The sequence below is a fragment of the Cricetulus griseus genome (assembly GCF_003668045.3).
Source record: "Cricetulus griseus strain 17A/GY chromosome 1 unlocalized genomic scaffold, alternate assembly CriGri-PICRH-1.0 chr1_1, whole genome shotgun sequence".
Classification (NCBI taxonomy): Eukaryota; Metazoa; Chordata; class Mammalia; order Rodentia; family Cricetidae; genus Cricetulus; species Cricetulus griseus.
Genome location: NW_023276807.1, coordinates 202,649,018 through 202,664,302, shown reverse-complemented (window position 1 = coordinate 202,664,302; position 15,285 = coordinate 202,649,018).

The following is a 15,285-nucleotide window of genomic DNA, read 5'->3' as shown; positions in this document are numbered from 1 at the left end:
CCTGGAGGATCTGCTAGGTCCTCAAGGCATGGAGGCAGAGAGGGAGGACAGGCCCCTGGTATGGTCTGCTGCAGAGCCGAGAATGAGACTCATATAATTATTTTTTTTTAGATTTTTTATTTGAATAAGAAACAAGATTGTTTTACATGACAATCCCAGTTCCCTTCTCCCTCCTGTCCTCCCCTACCACCATCCCCCAACTAAAACCTGACCTATCACATATCCTTTCTGCTCCCCAGGGAGGGTGAGGCCTTCCATAGGGTGTCATCAGAGTCTATCATATCCTTTGGGATAGGGCCTAGGCCCACCCCTGTGTGCCTTGGCTCAGGGAGTATTCCTCTGTGTGGAATGGGCTCCCAAAGTCCACACCTATGCTAGGAATAAGAACTGAACTACTACAGGAGGTCCTGTAGATTTCCGAGGTTTCCTCAATGAAATCCATGTTCCTGGGGTCTGGATCAGTCCCATGCTGGTATCCCAGCTATCAATCTGGGGAGCAAGAGTTCCCTGATGTTCAGGTCAGCTGTTTCTGTGGGTTTCACCAGCCTGGTCTGGACCCCTTTGCTCTTCACTCGTCCTTCTCTGCATCTGGATTCCAGTTCAGTTCAGTGATTAGTTGTGGGTGTCTGCTTCTACTTCCACCAGCTGCTGGATGAGGGCTCTTGGGTGGCATATAAGTCAGTCATCAATCTCATTATCAGGGGAGGGCATTTAAAGTAGCCTCTCCTATGTTGCTTAGATTGTTAGCTGGTGTCATCTTTGTAGATCTCCAGACATTTCCCTAGTGCCTGACTTCTCTGTAAACCTAAAATGTCTCCCTCTATTATGGTATCTCCATTCTTGTTCCCCTGACTCAACCTTTCTGCTCCCTCATGTGCTCTGCATCCTTCCTCTTCTTCCCTTCTCATTCTCCTAGCTCCCTTCCCCCTCTTCCTGTGCTCTCAATTTGCTCAGGGGATCTTGATCCTTTCCCCTTCTCAAGTGGACCATGTATGTCTCTCTTAGGGTCCTCCTTGTTTACTAGTCTCTCTGGCAGTGTGGATTGTAGGCTGGTAATCCTTTACTCTATGTCTAAAATCCACATATGAGTGAGTACATACCATGTTCGTCTTTTTGTGATTGTGTTACCTTGCTCAGAATGTTTTCTTCTAGTTCCATCCATTTTTCTACAATTTTCAAGATTCCATTGTTTTTTTCTACTGAGTAGTACTCCATTGTGTAAAGGTACCACATTTTCTCTATCCATTCTTCAGCTGAGGGGCATCTAGGCTGTTTCCAGTTTCTGGCTATTACAAATACTGCTGCTATGAACATCGTTGAACAGATGTCCTTATGGTATGAATGTGCTTCTTTTAGGTATATGCCTAACAGTGGAATTGCTGGATCTTGTGGTAGACTGATTCCCATTTTCTTGAGGAGTCACCATACTGATTTCCAAAGTGACTGTACAAGTTGGCACTCCCACCAGCAGTGGGAAAGTGTTTCCCTTTCTCCACATCCTCTCCAGCATAAACTGTCATTGGTATTTTTGATTTTGGCCATTCTGACAGGAGTAAGATGGTATCTCAGAGTTGTTTTGATTTGCATTTCCCTGATGGCTAAGGATGTTGAATACTTTCTTATGTGTCTTTCAGCCATTTTAGATTCCTCTATTGAGAATTATCTATTTAGTTCTGTACCGCACTTTTTAATTGGATTGTTTGGTGTTTTGGAGACTAGCTTCTTGAGCTCTTTGTATATTTTGGAGATCAGCCCTCTGTCAGATGTGGGGTTGGTGAATATCTTTTCCCAGTCTGTGGGCTGCCATTTTGTCTTGCTGACTATGTCCTTTGCCTTACAGAAGCTTCTCAGTTTCAGGAGGTCCCATTTATCAATTGTTGATCTCAGTGTCTGTGCTCCTGGTGTAATGTTCAGGAAGCGGTCTCCTGTACCAATTAATTAAAGGGAATTTCCCACTTTGTCTTCTAATAGGGTTAGTGTGGCTGGGTTTATGTTGAGGTCTTTGATTCATTTTGACTTAAGTTTTGTGAATGGTGATAGGCTTGGGTCTATCTGTAGTCTTCTACATGTTTGCATCCAGTTTTGCCAGCATGTTGAAGATGTTCTCTTTGTTCCAGCATATAAATTTGGATTGTTTGTCAAAAATCAGGTGTTCGTAGGTGTGTGGGTTAATATCAGGGTTTTCAACTCTATTCCATTGGTCTACCTGTCTATTTTTGTGCCAATACCAAGCTGTTTTCAGGTCTATAACTCTGTAATAGAGCTTGAAGTCAGGGATGGTGATGCCTCCAAAATTTCCTTTATTGTACATTTGGCTATCCTGGGTCTTTTGTTTCTCCATATAAAGTTGAGAACTGTTCTTTCAAGGTCTGTGAAGAATTATGTTGGGATTTAGATGGGGATTGCATTGAATCTGTAGATTGCTTTTGGCAAGATTACCATTTTTACTATGTTGACCCTACCTATCCAAGAGCATGGGAGATCTTTCCATTTTCTGGTATCTTCTTTAATTTCTTTCTTTAGAGACTAAAAATTCTTATGGTACAGGTCTTTCACTTTTTTGGTTAGTGTTACCCCAAGGTATTTTATGTTGTTTGTGGCAATTGTAAAGGGTGATGTTTTTCTGATTTCTTTCTCCACGAGTGTATCATCTGTATATAGTAGGGCTACAGATTTTTTTGAGTTACTCTTGTATCCTGCCACTTTGATGAAGGTGTTTATCAGCTGTGGGAGTTCCCTGGTAGAGTAGTTCGGGTCACTTATGTAGACTATCATATCATCTGCAAATAGTGAGAGTTTGACTTCTTCCTTTCCGATTTGTATTAGCTTGATCTCCTTTTGTTGTCTTATTGCTCTAGCTAGAACTTCAAGGACAATAATGAAGAGGTATGGAGAGAATGGACAGCCTTGTCTTGCCCCTGATTTTAGAGGAATTGCATTGAGTTTCTCTCCATTTAATTTGATGTTGGCTGTCAGCTTGCTGTATATTGCTTTCATTATGTTAAGGTATGTTCCTGTTATCCCTGATTTCTCCAAGACCTTTATCATGAAGGGGTGTTGGATTTTGTCAAAGGCTTTTTCAGCATCTAGTGAGATGATCATGTGTTTTTTTCCCCCTCAGTCTGTTTATATGGTGGATTACATTGATGGATTTTCGTATGTTGAACCATCCTTACATCTCTGGGATGAAGCTTACTTGATCATGGTGGATGATTTCTTTGATGTGTTCTTGGATTCAATTTGCCAGTATTTATTGAGAATTTTTGCATCAATATTCATGAGGGATATTGGTCTGTAGTTCTCTTTCTGAGTTGTGTCTTTGTGTGGCTTGGGTATCAAGGTTATTGAAGCCTCAAAAAGAGTTTGGCAATGACCCTTCTGCTTCTGGATGATATTCTTTTATCAGATTCTAATAAGGAAACTTTGGAACGTATGTTTGAAATGGTGAAGGAAGTTCTGCCTCGTTGGGGATTACAGATTGCACCAGAAAAGATACAAAGAGGAAATTCTATTAACTATTTAGGTTACAAGATAGACTTACAGAGAATCAGACCTCAAAAGGTACAAATTAGGAGAGATCGGTATCAAACTCTTAATTCTCTTCAGAAATTATTAGGGGAAATTTCTCAATTACAGACAATTATTGGTGTAGAAGGACATGACTTAAAGCATTTAAAAATGGCCCTTAAAGGTGATAAGGACCTAAACAGTCCTAGAATATTATCTGATGAGGCAGAAAAAGAGTTACAATGGGTAGAAAACAGAATATTGAATGCACATGTAGATCGGATAAACCTTAATTTAGACTGTATTCTGGTTATCTTGCCATCCAGAGAATACCCTTCTGGAATTCTGATGCAGAGGGAAGACACTATATTGGAATGGATATTTCTGCCACATAAACAGAATAAAAAGTTAAAGACATATATAGAAAAGATTTCTGATTTGATTTTAAAGGGTAAATTAAGACTTCGCCAGCTGACTGGAAAAGATCCAGCAGAAATTATAGTACCTTTAACTAATGAAGAAATTTCTTCCTTATGGAAAGATAATGAATATTGGCAAATAGCTCTTACTGACTTTTTGGGAACAATTAGCAACAACTATCCCAAGACGGACAGAATTAAATTCATAAAAAAGACAGTCTGGATTCTTCCACGTATTGTAAGACAAACTCCCATTTCTGGAGTTCTTACCTTCTACACTGATGCCAACAAATCAGGTAAGGCAGGTTATAAAGCAGGTGAGGTAAGTAAAGTAGTTCAAAGTCCATATACATCTGTACAGAAGGCAGAATTATATGCAATTCTCATGGTACTTAAGGATTTTACAGAACCTCTTAATATAGTTACTGATTCTCAGTATGCAGAGAGAGTCGTGTTACATATTGAGACTGCAGAATTTGTTCCTGATAATACAGAATTAACTTCTCTGTTTTTACAATTACAGGAAACTATCAGAAACAGAAGTAATCCTATGTATATTACACATATCAGATCCCATACGGGTCTGCCTGGCCCACTAGCACAAGGCAATGATGAGATTGATCGTTTATTAATTGGAAGTGTGCTAGAAGCCTCAGAATTTCATAAGAAACATCATGTAAATAGCAAAGGTTTGAAAAAGGACTTCTCTATCACTTGGCAACAAGCCAAGGAGATAGTGAAAAACTGTCCTACTTGTTCCTTTTATAATCAAACTCCATTGCCAGCAGGTTGTAATCCTAAGGGCATTCAGAGAAATGAGGTTTGGCAGATGGATGTCTTTCACTTTGCAGAGTTTGGAAATTTGAAATATGTGCATCATACCATAGACACATTCTCAGGGTTCCAATGGGCTACTGCTCTTAACTCTGAAAAAGCTGATTCTGTTATTATACACCTGCTAGAGGTGATGGCAGTTATGGGTATACCTGCACAAATAAAAACTGACAATGCTCCAGCATATGTCTCTACGAAATTGGAACAATTTTTCAAATATTATAACATAAAGCATGTTACTGGTATACCACACAATCCTACAGGACAAGCAGTGGTTGAGCGATCTAATAGAACACTTAAGGAGATGCTCAACAAACAAGCTTGGAAGACTAAACCCCCCAAACATAGGTTGCATAATGCTTTATTAACACTAAACTTTCTTAATGCCAATGAAAAAGGACAAACAGCTGCAGAAAGACACTGGACTACGGAAAAAACTGCTGAACTCAATCAGCCAGTATACTTCAAAGATGTACTAACCTCTGCATGGAAACCAGGACATGTATTACGTTGGGGTAGGGGTTTTGCATTGGTTTCTACAGGAGAAGAAAAACTTTGGATACCATCAAAGTTGATCAAGATTCGACTGGAAAAGGAAAAACCTCTCGACAAGGACAAATGACAGGTATTCTACTAAGGTATATCTTATAAACTAAATAGAAGCCTCCCAAAGGAAAGGGAAGTGTTTTGCTTTTATCTTCACAGGAAAACTCATCTTCAGAAGGCAAAGGACACTGCATGGGTAGATACTTAAGAAGAAAAGGTAGCTATAACCATCAAATAGAAGGAATGTGCCATACGGTAAACTTTACAGCTGTCTCTCAAAAAACTCTATTTCTCTTTATTTCCTAGTCCCTATTCAATTAAACCAATGCTGGATTTAGAGGTGGATTTGGCTTTCCTCCTCTAAAATCCAAGCACATTATTTAACTAAGCTTTAGTGTTTCTGTGTTGTATCAAGAAGCCAATTGATGTAATACAGAATAAAAGAAGAATTTGGGGACTGTCTTTGTCTTTTCTTGGATCTTTCTCTCAAGGTGTACACCCTTTCATAATTGTTATGCTCTCATGGTTGCATTCCTCAGCATGTGTACATACACAAGCAAACATTTCTCTGCTAACTGTTCATGTTTGAGTCCCACACAGCCAATGAAGACCTGCCTGACAGCAATCCCTGGACACCCTGGAAAGAAAATGGGCCACAGCTCCTCGACTGCACTGGATCCAACTTGCTCCATTTCAGCTGACACTCCGGCCAGAGGTTCGGGTACTGACTTCAATCAAGTTGAGGATTTCAAGCGAGATCTTCAATCAAGTGAATCCCATCTAACATGGACTGGATACTAACATTTTCTTTCTACAGGACCCCACATGACTATCATCGTCCCATTTCAGCAGGAAGTAACTTGGAAAATGCTACGCCCCCTTTCCCCATTGTTGTCACTTAGGATAGTGTATATACCTTGTTAGGAATAGCTTCCTATTGTTTATGGTTGGGTTTGGAAGGAGGTGTTCAGGCTTGGACACCTCTTTCAGTTGACTTTAGGGTTTAGTTAAAATAGATAGTTATCTTCTTATATTTTACCTTTATACTGTTAAGTTTTAATCCTCTTTTAGACTAAAAGGGGAATTGTAGGGGAAGCTGTAGCCACGCCTTCTTAGGGGCTGGCTACAAGAGTACCTGAGGGCTTGTGAGGGCGTGGTCAGAGTGAGTAGGGGGACTGCGTTTTCGGTTTCGGTTTCTCTTTGCTTCTTGCTGTACAGACTACCACCGGCTGGCTGGTTCGCTCTGTAAGTAAGGCTTTTCCCTATTAAATACCCTTATATTTCTCCCTGACTCCGTATTGGTAATTTCCTACTATAGGGGTGTATGGGCTTCTTTGTGTTCCAAAGCTTTCAGTTGTGCTGTTAATTCTCTAGTGTGATTATTCTCCTGTTTCTTCATGTGGGCACTTAGCACTATGAACTTTCCTCTTAGCACTGCTTTCAATGTGTCCCATAGGTTTGGGTATGTTGTGTCCGCATTCTCATTGAATTCTAGGAAATCTTTAATTTCTCTTTTTATTTCTACCTTGACCCAGGAATTGTGCAATTGGGTGTTACTTAATTTCCATGAGTTTGTAGGTTTTCTATAATTCCTGTTGTTGTTGAATTCTAACTTTAAAGCATGATGATCTGATAAGATACAGGGGGTTATTTCAATTTTTTTGTACCTGTTGGGGTTTGCTGTGTTGCCAAGTATGTGGTCAATTTTAGAGAAGGTTCCATGTGGTACTGAGAAGAAGGTAAATTGTTTTGTATTTGGATGGAATGTTCTATAGATATCTGTTAAGTCCAATTGCACCATAAGTTCTATTAGTTCCTTTGTTTCTTTGTTAAATTTCTGTCTGGTGTTCCTGTCCAGTGGTGAGAGTGGGGTGTTGAAGTCTCCCACTATAAGTGTGTGTGGTTTTATGTGTGATTTGAGTTTTGGTAATGTTTCTTTTACACAGAATTGAGACTTCATCTTGATGGATTTCTCCTGTGATGAGTAGGAAGTGACCTCCTTCATCTCTTATGATTGATTTTAGTTTAAAGTCCAATTTGTTGGATATTAGGATTGCTATCCCTGCTTGTTTCATGGGTTCATTTGATTGGAAAAACTTTCCCCAACCTTTAATTCTTAGGTACCGTCTGTCTTTGAAGTTGAGGTGTGTTTCTTGTATGCAGCAGAAGGATGGATTCTGTCTTCTTATCCATTCTGCTAATTTGTGTCTTTTTATAGGCGAGTTAAGACCATTAATGTTGATGGATATTAATGCCCATTGATTGTTCATTCTTGTTTGTTTTTGATTTGGTGATGGTGGCAAAATTATGTGTGGGATTCTATCCCTTTTTCCTTTTGGCTGTTGGTAAAGTGGGATTATCTATTGCCTATCCTTTTCTGGTAGTAGTTAACTTCCTTGGGTTGTAGTTTTCCTTCCAGAACTTACTGTAGGGCAAGATTGGTGGATATGTATTGTTTGAATCTGGTTTTGTCATGGAATATCTTGTTTTCTCCATCTATATTGACTGAAAGCTTTGCTGGGTATAGTAGTCTGGGCTGGCATCCATGGTCTCTTGGTGTAGGTAGAATATCTATGCAGGACCTTCTGGCTTTCAGAGTTTCCATGGAAAAGTCAGGTGTAATTCTAATAGGTTTGCCTTTATAAGTTACTGGATCTTTTTCTTTTGCTGCTCTTAATATTTTCTCTTTATTCTGTATGTTTGGTGTTTTGATTATTATGTGTGGAGGTGATGGGGTGAGCAGATCCCTGGTGTCAGATGTCTCTGAGCAGGGCCGCTGAACTGGAACCAGAAACAACCCAAAAGCAGCAACTTCACCACAGCACACAAAACCACTGGCTCCTCTTCAAAGTCAAGCCTGAAGCCTGGTCTCATATAATTCTTTTTAAAATAAATAAATAAATAAAAAGGAAACTCCACATTCCAATTACCCTTGTTTGGATAGGCCCACTTCTGAATATGCCATTTGCAAGGGATAGCAATCTTCTTTGTTCTCCATTATTTTACAGCAATCTCAGTCAAGACTCTTGTGTCTGAATTTCTCCACTTACAAAATGGAAACAGCAAGGTAATACTATGAAATAGAAACTGTTTTGCCAAGAATTTTGTAATGCAAATCTGGTTGGTTTAAACATAACTGACCCCAAGTGTGTTCATCATTCAAAATGGAAACTTGAAAAGAACATTTTGATAGTAACTGCATTTTCGATGAGCGGCTTGAGGTCACAGTTCATAAAACAGTCCCGCGCCTTTTGGGTCGTTTTCTGCAGAATTTGTAAACTGAAGGGATGGAATGCTTTTGGCTGCGTATCTGCATCTGCTATTTCTTACAACTGCTTTCCCTGGGGCATGAATGACTGAAGCAACAGAGTTAGTAGAGAAAACAGGTGTGCCTGTGCAAAAGAGGAGAGAGAGAGAGAGAGAGAGAGAGAGAGAGAGAGAGAGAGAGAGAGAGAGAGTGTGTGTGTGTGTGTGTGTGTGTAAATGATCTTCCCTGCTTCCTAGCTCTTCTGAGAGAAATCTAAGATCTGGCATTCCCCCAGGGCAGCACCAACTGGCCATACCCTGGCTTCTTGCATGGACTTTCTGCCTGTGGCTTGGCAAGTCCAAGAGACTGCAGTTTTAGCTATGGCTCAGTGGTTAAGAGCACTGGCTGTTCTGTTCTTGAACACTCAGGTTCAATTCTCAGTACCCAGAGGTAACTCACAGTTATAACTCTGCTTCCAGGGGATCTGATGCTCTCTTCTGGCCTTCATGGGCCCTGAGCATGCATGTGATGCATATCAATGTATGAAGACAAAGCTCCTATAAAATAAATAAAAGCTGGGAGAGAGCCTGTTGTCAGTGGACAGGAGATGCAAGCTTCACTAAGAGACTTGTTGATTCTTTTCCAAGTTAGAATAGGAAGTGTCGCCTGGCCTTTGCCTTCAACTTGCTGTAGCTGTTCTGTAGTAAGACAGATGAAGGAAGACATGGTTGCCACTTCATTTTTGACTTTATTCTATGAGAACCTAGAGGTAATGCAGGGGCCACCATCACCTTAAGACAATGGGGCCTCCAGTTCTAGCTGGTCTTACAGCTTTCAGGATTTTATCAGTACCTAGAAGCTCTTCAGGGCTGTCTATCTCATACCTACAGTACTCAAAACATATTATACAAACTGAAGTGATGATGACTCAACTTAGCATGGTGGAGCTGTTGTCTAGGTGACTGGACCCTCTTGCTGGATGGAATGGTTGCATGGATTTCCAGCTATCGCACCAAGCCTGACACCAGCTTTCCTGCGCTCTCTGCAGGAGGACAGCAGTGGGGAGCTCTGATACCAGCAGTAGGTTGTGTGGACTGTGAAGTCTGGTCTGTCCATGCTATCACATTCATAAAACTTTATTACCTGACTGTCTACCTGTAGCATCAGAATCCAAGCCAGGCAGCCTGGAGGCTTATTGAGGAGACAGTGCAGAAACCGTCTGATGGCAAGTGCTCGTGGGTTGAGAAAGAGCTTGTTTCTCCAGGGTGTCCCTTGGTTCCCTAGGACCTTTGGATTCCCTGGTGGAAAAGATTTCTGTGACTGAAAAATGTCACACTCTGTATTCTCTTGTGAATTCCTCATGTTCATTAGCACAGTAAATATCCCAAGAAAACCTGTTTAGTATTATTTTCTCTGCATTTTAATTTTTTCTGGTTGAAAGAAGTATTTATTATTTTTATTATTATTATTTGGAATATACAATGGCATCCAGAGAAAGTATGCGTTCCAGGGAATACTCTTTGGGAAATGCCAATACAGGTTGACTACCCTTAATCCAAAAATATGAAATCCAAAATGCACCAGTGTTCAAAAATCTCTTGAGTACCATCCTGAAGCCACAAGTTGAAAATCCTAATCATTTTATTTCAACTTAAATATATACAATTTGTATCTATTTATTTGTTTATTTGAGCTGGGGCATTATGTAGCTTATGGTAGCTTCTACCTTGCAATGTAGTGGAGGATGATTTCAGGTTTCCGATCCCTCTGCCTCCGCCTCCCATGCGCTACCATGCCTGGTTCATACAGAGCTGGGGCTGGAACCCAGGGCTTCAAGCATGCGAGGCAGGTGCTCAACCTGCTGAGCCACACCCTTGCATTTTATTTTAATTGAAGACAATTAACCCATAACCAACTGACTGTGCTGACTCATGTCAGCTTTGGATTCATGGACATAATCATAGACCCTGTTTAGGGAAGAATAATCTCCAATCAGAACCTTATATTGATTTTCATATAATTATTTTTTATTAGACAACTGTGTTAAAAAAAAGTCTGTCTAGTGCTTGGTAGTCACTGCACACATGGCTGATTGGGTTTTCGTTTTATTAATTCACTATTAGGATGTTCTGATTTTGGCAGACTGTTTTAGGATGGACATTTGTCCTCACCCATCTTTTGATATTCCCACTGTAATGCAAGAAAATGCCTATTTTGGATCTTCTGTGGCCGGGGGAATAGGCTTGAGATTTTGACTTTGTGACCACAGGTACCGTATGAGGTGGATTTTGGAGAGAATCTTAAGAGGAAGTAGCATCAGAGAGGGTGAGGGAACAAAGGCAGCACTCCTGACCTCATTCCTCAGGGTCACAGGCACTGTGGGTATAGCAGGGCCTTCCTCAGAGAGGAGTCTGTGCTGGAGCTGGGTGCCTTTGCAGGCTGTATAGCTTTGAGATTTGGCACATGGCTCTCCCGGAGAATCTCAAGCTATTCCATATTGCTTAATAAATTCCCACCCTGCTTGACAGAAAGGATTATGTTGTGTGTAACCTAAATTTCTCACTGATTCACTCTTAAACGCAGTGCTCTGCACCCGCTCAAGAAAACTTGCTTCAGGCACAAGTAGAGATGGGGCAACCACGAAACGGTAATTTGAGCACCTATTACATTTTTAGCATTAATCTTGCTTCCTTCTAATCTCCATCCAGGACCATTTTGTTTCTATGATGACTGTTCACACAATAGGGATATTATAAATAGTTATGTCCCTCCACCCTAGCTGTGGATGAAGATAGATGGATAGATAAACGTACTTTGAGAACCAGAGTTAAATGTTGGAGGCTATTGCTTGTTTTCACTCCCCTAAACAAGTTTGTTTGACCCATCTGCACCGAATAAGCTTGATCACATGTGGGTGGGAGGTACACAGGCAGGAAATATGTCAGGATGTATGCTTGCCCCTGATTGGATCTGATAGAAAATACAGTGACCCTGTGGGCTTGCCATTTTAAGCCCTTGCGAAATGTGACTGGAGCCATTTCCTGGGAATTCAGGGATGGTCCTGGCCAGAGCCCATTTTCCTGGCTAGTATTTAATTAAAGCTTGCTTCAACTTGGCTTAACATTGTGGTCATGGTCTTATTTTTGCCCACTGGGATTAACAGTATACTAGCTCCCCCAACTCTGTAATTCCCTGGACCATTGTCCTTATGCTTGCTTAACAGAAGAAAATTTGTCTTATAAGAAGCCTGAAGCTAAGTTTGTAGAAGCTAAGTTCTACACTCCTGAGTGTAGAACTGACAAGCAAATCCTATGTCCCTTGAGGGATGCAGATGCTCAGTGACAACTGGTTTGCTCTTCTTGCTGTTTTCCATCTATTGTGAGAGATTTGCTCCAGGAATCATATACAATTGGAGATTCTGATGCCTTTTAATGCATTGCCAGCTTCCCTTTAGTTTCCTTGTATTATTCGTGCAGCTCTGCTGGAGCAGCTGCCCCTGAGGTTCCTGCCAATGTCACCGTGGGTTTTGCATTTGGACTTCTACTTGGGAAGAAGCAGAAGGAGTCTAAATAGTAGCAGGAGAAGACATTGAAAGGACATCCCCACCCCTTCTCTCCTGCACTGGCCAAAAGGTCTTTTCTAGAGGGAACCACCATTCTACCCTGGTCTCTAAAGATCATAAAACCCGTGGCCTTCTCCATAAGAAACATCCCTGTCCTGGAGTTTCAACATCACCTGTGTCATTACTTTTTCCTGGGAAGGGTTCAAACTGATGTCACTCATGAGCAGTTTTAGCAAATAGAAACCCATACATAGGACCTTGTTTTGTGAAAGTTATTTTTCTCCAGGGAGTGGAGGGAGGGGGGAGAAGCAAGCAGAGAGGGAGCGATGACTTTGGAATCACATGTTAGCTCTTCTGGCAGGGTCTAACTTATCTGGAAACAGGAAGTAGGGAAGATAACATCGACACTCCATTTTAATCCCATACTAATTCCCACCTCAGGGGTGAGTTTTGGGCCCTTATCTTTGTCTAGAATAAGGGATGAAATGTGCAGGAAATGAGCTTTTGTTCTTTAAACAGCTGCTTAGCAGCTGCTCTTGCACACCTTTTGTTTCCAGGTTCTGTGCAGTGACCAGGTGGCTATTTAGAAGCCTGTGCCATCCTTACTTGGTGCTTGGATCATACAATGGTTATGAAATAGCTGTTTAAGCACCCATGGGGCTATTTCTCCTCTCATGTGCAAATCTGGCTGTGTCATAACAGCTTTGTGATCCTGCCTGGGAAATGGGATGGGAAATTGTATATGAATCTGCTTATAAATGAAATGCAACAGTTGGAGCTGGAGAGATGGCTCAGTGGTCAAGAGTGCTTCCTACTCTCACAGAGGACCTGAGTTTGGTTTCCAACACCACCAGAAGGTGGCTCAAAAGTGTCTGTCCTGGCCTCTGATGGCACCTACACACATGTGGTATGTGTGTGCATGCACATGCTCGAGCTTGAGCATGTGTGTGAATACACACACACACACACACACACACACACACACACACACACACAAGCTTAAAAATAAAACTAAACCTTAGAGAAATGTAACTGAAATAAATATTAATGAATAGTATCTCTTTCTGATGGAGCTAAGTTAGGCTCTTGTTAATTAGTTTATCTAATTTCTAGGTTTTTGCTTCTGCAAAGTCCAGTGGTTGCCATAGAAACCATAAGGTGCTTTCCCAAAGAGGTAGCAGCTGATGTTGAGGGCTAGGATTTGAGATGCATGAAGGTGCCTTCTGTGTGGCACAGCATGACACACATCTTCTTGTTACGTGGGCACAATTGTCTTCTCCTGGCAAGGAGGTCTGTGGGAAGAGGAAAACTAAAAATATCCCTTTAATTTGGAGGCATTAAATGTTGTTAACACTTGTGTTCTATTTTGTTCTGTAAAATAGACTTGACTTCAGGCTCAGATTGTTCATACTTCACAGTGATTAGTAATATATGTGAGATTTACAGTGGTCAAATTTGCAATTTTTCTACCAATATTTGGCATTGTCTGCTTCCTTATAATCTGACTTCGGATTTTAAAGTTAGATATTATATTTGAATGTGTGTACTTACATTATTTTTTGTAGTTGGATGTATTTACATGAGTACATGTGTATGTTTTATGAATATTAACTGGAAAATTGTATTTATACCATACTTCTTGTGAATTTTTTGTTCTTTTCGTTTTATTTTGTTTTGTTTTGTTTTTTGAGACAGGGTTTCTCTATGTAGCCCTGGCAGGTCTCCAACTCAGAGATCTGCCTGCCCCTGCCTCCCAAGTGTTGGGGTTAAAGGCATGAATTACTATGCCCTGCTACTTGTTGTGTTGTAATTTGTATTTTTCCAGGCTAAATACAGATATCTCTAGCATATTTCAAATGTTCAATATTCCTTTGGAAACAGAATAGTCTAGTGTTTTCCACATTCATTTAGCTGATCCCTGTTTTTGAAGCATATAAAAAGTGCATCTCTGATAGGCAAAGGTAGAATTGGAGAGTCAGATGGTGTACATATTTGTTACATATTGACCCAAACCACACCCCAACTATCTATCTATCTATCTATCTATCTATCTATCTATCTATCTATCTATCTATCTAATTATATTGTTTTTGTTTGTTTTGTTTTGTTTTGTTTTTTTCAAGACAGGGTTTCTCTGTGTAGATTTGGAGCCTGTCCTGGCAATTGCTTTGTAGACCAGGCTGGCCTTGAACTCATGGAGATCCTCCTGCCTCTGCCTCCCAAGTGCTGGGATTTAAAGGTGTGCCCCACCACTGCCAGCTGAAATGTTTGTGTATGTATAAACGTGTTTGTGTAAATACTTCACTCTGGTAGGCAACAAAGCATTTCCTTTTCAGATTTTATCACACCTTATTCTTAAGATGTGATAGTCTCATGTTTTCTGTTATTTGATTCCTAGAGTTTCCTAGTCTTGAGACTGAAAAGAAACACACACTGCCGTGTTTAAGTGCACGAGTTGTGTGTGAAAGTTGAAAACTGGGGCTGGGTACAGAATTTAATTTTGTGGCTTCCCTTGTTGAGATTTTCTCGTAGTGAGTATGGCTGCTTCTTTGGAACTAGCAAGTGAACCCTTTCACAATATGTCTTATGGGATCTAGACTGTATAACACAAGCCTATAAGCTTAATGGGAAGTTACACAGGGACTTACGGTTTGCCCCTCAAAGAGCTGAAGCTGAATCGGCAGTGGATGGGTTATGCTTGGCTGGATCCCAGTACAGAGGGCAGCTTTGACAAGTAGCACAGCCTCTGTCTGGGGATTTTGATTTTCTACGCTTATCACGTGCCTTGTCACTTAGATGACATGCAGACACCTGAACAGATGATTCTGCCTAGGAATGTGTGTGTGCAATATGCCAGGGGAGGCTTCTTTTTATTTTAAATTTAATTTAGAAACAATCTTATTTTACATATCAATCTCAGTTCCCTCTCCCTCCCATCCTTCCATGCCCCCCACCCCATTCCACACCCCATCCACTCCCCAGTGAGGGCGAGGCCTTCCATGGGGGGGAGGGGGAATCATCAAAGGCTGACATCATTTGGGGCAGGGCCTGAGCTCTCCTCTGTGTATCTGGGCTGAAAGAGTGTCCCCTTCCATGGGGAATAGGCTCCTGCAACCCATTTCTGCACTAGGGATAAATACTGGTCAGTGGAGGCTTCTTCAGGTGAGCTC